Genomic DNA, 5000 nt, shown 5'->3' on the forward strand with positions numbered 1-5000 from the left:
ACAGCTGTGGACACCGATACTACTATTATCATAACACCAGTATGAGCGGCTGTGAAACAGGGGGTCTAGGGAGTGCGGCGGCTCACTCCGACGCAGGGAGACGCGGAACAGATGTAGGCCGGCTAGGAGAGAGTCGACTAGACGTCCATTAAAAATATGACATCTCATATCTCACATCAAGAGATGGAGAGGTTGTAGAGAGAGTAAAAATGAAAGAGAGAGAGACAGAGAGAGAGAGAGAGCTGAACGCGCGGTGAGCACGTTTGACCTCCCATACACACCTCTCCTGAGGTTTACCACACACAGATCAAATGACACCACAGCCCAGACACACACACACACACACACACACACACATACATGCTGACACATAAACATACTCAAACACGCATGCACACACACACACACAAACACAAACCCACATATAAACACAGACACACACACACACACACACACAAATACATTAATCTAGAGCCACAGACACTTCCCAGACATACAGGCTATTAGAAGCCTATTACTATAACCTTCTCAAGTCAAAAAAACACTTGAACCAATGGTGTGTGTGTGTGTGTGTGTGTGTGTGTGTGCGTGACAGATGCAGAGAGGTAAAGAGAAAGGGCAGTGTATGAATGAGGATGAGAGAATGAAAGACAGAAAGATGGGATGAGAGAGGAGAGGGGAAGACAGACTCTGTGTTTAGCAGAGGCCCCTTAGCTCTCTAACACACTGTGGTTCTTTGTGTGTGTGTATGTGTGTGTGTGTGTGTGTGTGTGTGTGTGTGTGTGTGTGTGTGTGCGTATGCGTGTCTGTGTGTGTGTGTCTATGCGTGTGTGTGTGTGTGTGTGTGTGTGTGTGTGTGTGTGTGTGTGTGTGTGTAATGCAGGGTCCTTTCTCGAGGAACTCACTGTGTATGTTCTTCCACTCAGTTGATCTGACACTTCAGCTGCTTTTGTATGGCAAGGGTGTATAAGTGTGTGTGTGAGAGTCTCCATCAGGGCTGGCCATGAGAGTCACTCAGCTCAACTCAGCTTCACACACACACACACACACACACACACACACACACAAACACACACACACAAAGCACACACACAGACACGCATACACACACATACACACACGGGGGGGGGTTGTTGCAGGAAGAGAAAGAGGGTCTTGTTCCTCAAGGGTTTTTTTAGAAGTGTGTGTGTGTGTGTGTGTTTGTGTGTGTGTGTGTGCACATGCTCGTGTGTCTGTCCAAAAACATCAATAATAGGCAGGATTCTTTGGAGTCAAGGGGATGGGGTGGGGGTTGGGGGGTCATGAAGGAATGAGAAGGGTCTTAAGACACAACTTCCTCCACTTACTTCTCCAGCGTCCTCCTCACTCCCTCTCCTTCCACTTCTGTCCCACCAATTCCCTCTCTTCCTCAATTCTCTCTCTATCACTCTCTCCATCACCATATCCTGGAGCTCCTCTGTGCCTCTAACAATTGCATCCATCTATTTCCATCATCTACTTTCCTACTTTACCTGTACACTGCATAGGTGTGGTTCTAACTGAGAGTGATTTAGGGTCATCCAGAGTGTACACAGCCCAATATCATATGCATGGGTATGCACCCTTTCTTACACAGAGAGAGACACACACACACACACACACACACACACATACACACCACTGTTCAAAAGTTTGGTGATTTTCAGTAACTCTGAAATCAACTTGTTTTTCGAAGGATTCAATTAAATGAACACCAAATCAGTCAGACATACAGTGTAGATATCGTCAATATTGCAAATCACAATGGCACGTACAATGTACCAATGCCACTTACTGTTTGCTGACCTGAGTGCATCATTTTAAAAGTCTACCTGATTATTAGAAACCCCTTTCAGTCGTGTTTGCACAGCTGGAAACTGCTACCCTGATTAAAGAAGCAACACAACTGGCCTTCTTTAGATGAGTTGAATATCAATCTGGAACTATCAATCATAACCTATTGTGGGTTCAATTGAAGCCAAAACAAGGAAAGAAACAAAAGACTTTTCTTCCAAAAATGTGTCATGATAATCAACCCTATTCAATGTAAAAAATGGCCAAGACACTGGAGATACCACATAATGCTAAGTGCTAATATCTCCATAGAAAAGTGGCTCAAACTCGTTTTAACCAAAACAGTAAAAGGAGTGAGAGGACCAGTGCATAACCGCTCAAGCGGATAAATACATTAGTGTCTAGATTAAGAAAGAGGCGTCTCACAGGTCCCATAGTACCCACAAAACACCAGTGTCAACAGAATTCTACAGACTTCAGGATGCTGGCCTTGTTGACAGAGTTGTAGAGAAAGGACCAAATTTCAGACTGGCCAGTAAAAAGAAAAGATTACGATGGGCAACAGATACACAGACGACAGATGAAGACTGAGAAAGGTGATATGGACAGACAAATCTAAGGTGTACAGATTACAAAGAAGAAAGTTTGTAAGATGCAGACCAAATGCTGGAGGAGTGTTTGACTCCACCTGTCAAGCATGGTGGAGAAATTGTGATGGCCTGAGGGTGCTTTGCTGGTATGGAAAAGCGGTGCCGGACAAAAGAAATAGCTTATCACTTTGGTTTGCAATGCCATGCCACATGAACAGTGGCTTGACTAAAGCCAACTTCCTCCAAAATGAGGACAGAGACCCAAAACACAGCTCCCAACTATGCAAGAATCATATAGGAAGGAAGCAGCAAGCTAGTATTCTGTCTATAATGGAGGGGTATAGACTATTCTGAGTGACCCCAAACGTTTGAACAGGAGTGGACAGCAGTGTATTTAAGTCCAGTGTTTATAGCAAACTCATCTCCATTCCTACCTTGGTGGACAATTGTTTCTGGTGATCATTTTCTTGATATTTCTCAGAAGAACCCATTGACACACACACGCACACACACACACACACACATCCACTAACAGGGATGACAGATGGAGCACATCCCAATATCACATAAATACTAAAATGGCACCACCACCTCTGAGAACAGTTACTGTGTTCACGTGTTCTCACATAGCCCTTCAGTCCTGTCCCTTTTCATCCTTCCACAGGGACTGTATCAGTAGTACATAGCACATCCTACTAAAGTTTGAATACAATCCACTCTCAACAGCTCTTTATGACAAACATATTTTCAGCTATCAGTCATGTTATCATGTTATCAGGTAGAAAACTTCTTTGCTGTGCTGGGATGATGGATGATAGTCCGTCTATGCTGTTCCGCATGTCTGACACCTGCCTACTTCCTAGGAGAGGCAGCGCTGCGCGGAGGAGAGCCCTGGTCGCAGCAGGGCATGGCTCAATACCAGAGCTGGGGTAAGACATCCGATAAACACAGTGCACGCACACGGCAAAACACGCACTACAAGACGTTAAAAACACGCACTACAAGACGTTCAAAACACGCACTGCAAGACGTTTAAGACTGCAAAATGCTCCATAGGGAATCCGAATCCAGAAACATCTCACCAACCCGGAGGCTGCGCTGCGACCTCTTCCCCTGCTCATCTTGCGCTCTGTTCCCGCTAAAGTTTAAAATTCGCTGATCTTAGGGTTCGCGTAAAACTTGACAACGAAATGCGGACATTGCTATATTATTTCTGTCTTATGCCTGAACATATATAAGCACAAGAAAGCTAAACCAACAATGTGGAGCATACGTCCAAACCGCCAGAGACATGAATGACCAGACAGATGTCAGATATCACGCTCAGAGAGCAATTCAAACTACAAGGGATGGTAAGCCCATGCACACATGCCTGTAGACTGACGTTTTAAGCAGAAATACCAACAGAATGTTGAATGTTCCATTACCTGTCTTTGTTTACATTTATCCAAAGGCTGATATATTCTAGTTTCCATGTCACAATAATCCATCGGACAGGTAGCCGGTACTCCAAGGTGCTTTCCCGATGGGACGATTCACGTTAGCACTTGTGTGTGTGTGTGTGTGTGTGTGTGTGCGCGCAGACTATTCCCAAAGGCACGCTGACCATAAGGTCCCAGCCATCGTCCAGACACCGCGGAGCAGGGCTCCCGGCTCCTTCTCCACCGATCTCCACCAGCGTCCCATGCGCAAATCCTTGATATGTACCGGTCCCACTCCGATCCATGGAAGCAACAACTCATTTCTCCAGGCAGCACAAAACATTTTAGCGTTTCCACAAGATACACTCCATGACAAGTCTCACGTGCATTTCTAAAACAGCGTTATCACTGGTCAGCGAACACATAGGCTACAGTGAATCACAAAAATATCCAGACAGAAAAAAACTTAATTCAAGTTGTAAACTCCCAAAAGGTTATTCAAGTTGAAAACTCCCAAATCCACCTGAAAATGTTACTCTGTTCAGTGATACAATCCCATCTCATGTCAAACAGACGTCCAAACGAAAGACCTCCCTCCACGCCTCCTGCCTCATCGGCCGAGCAAAGAACTCTGAAGCTCTCACAGTCACAGCAAACTCGAAGGCATCGCACATGAGCTGTACCTCACCCACCCGCAAAGCATAAAGGGAAATGGAGTAGCTTCACTTGAAATCGCGCGGCACAATTTGGTTTTTTTTGCCTCCCTCACCAGCACAACAACAGCAACAACACTACTGCTAATACTACTAATATAACTACTACTATAATAATAATAATAATAATAATAATAATAATAATAATAATAACACATTTGTTGGATTAGCCAATGGGTGATGGCTGATGCATGGACATATAGCTAAATAGGCTTAAGTGTTTACATCATTACACATTGTATTGATTTGTGTTCCCCGTGTAGGCCACAGCCTACTGCCCCCCCCCCCCCCCCCCAACCTAACTAATGTTCGTTTTTTTTTCTCATTTCACTTTACCAGGCCGTTAACCACGTGCCATTATATTTGCCGTGTAGTGACTACACATCTCTTTGTTGACATTCAAACATTCTTGTGAAACAGCGCAAAACCGCAGAGTCGGGGCAGGAGGGCATTGCGTGTGAGCT

General features: G+C 44.9%; 1 long non-coding RNA gene across 1 annotated transcript in view; it reads right to left on the reverse strand.

The window, feature by feature from the left end:
• The window catches only part of LOC143102385 (uncharacterized), a 66185-nt gene extending 61748 nt beyond the window's left edge, over window positions 1–4437 (reverse strand). Inside the window, exon 1 of the long non-coding RNA XR_012982583.1 lies at window positions 3830–4437. This is a non-coding gene — a long non-coding RNA (uncharacterized LOC143102385). The remainder of the gene's footprint in view (window positions 1–3829) is intronic.
• Between the last annotated feature and the right edge of the window lie 563 nt (window positions 4438–5000).

Source organism: Alosa pseudoharengus, unplaced genomic scaffold, assembly GCF_046254945.1.
Source record: "Alosa pseudoharengus isolate Yale_2024_CS ecotype anadromous, Long Island Sound unplaced genomic scaffold, YU_APseudo_1.1 YU_APseudo_1.1_scf_4, whole genome shotgun sequence".
In the NCBI taxonomy this organism is placed as follows: domain Eukaryota; kingdom Metazoa; phylum Chordata; class Actinopteri; order Clupeiformes; family Clupeidae; genus Alosa; species Alosa pseudoharengus.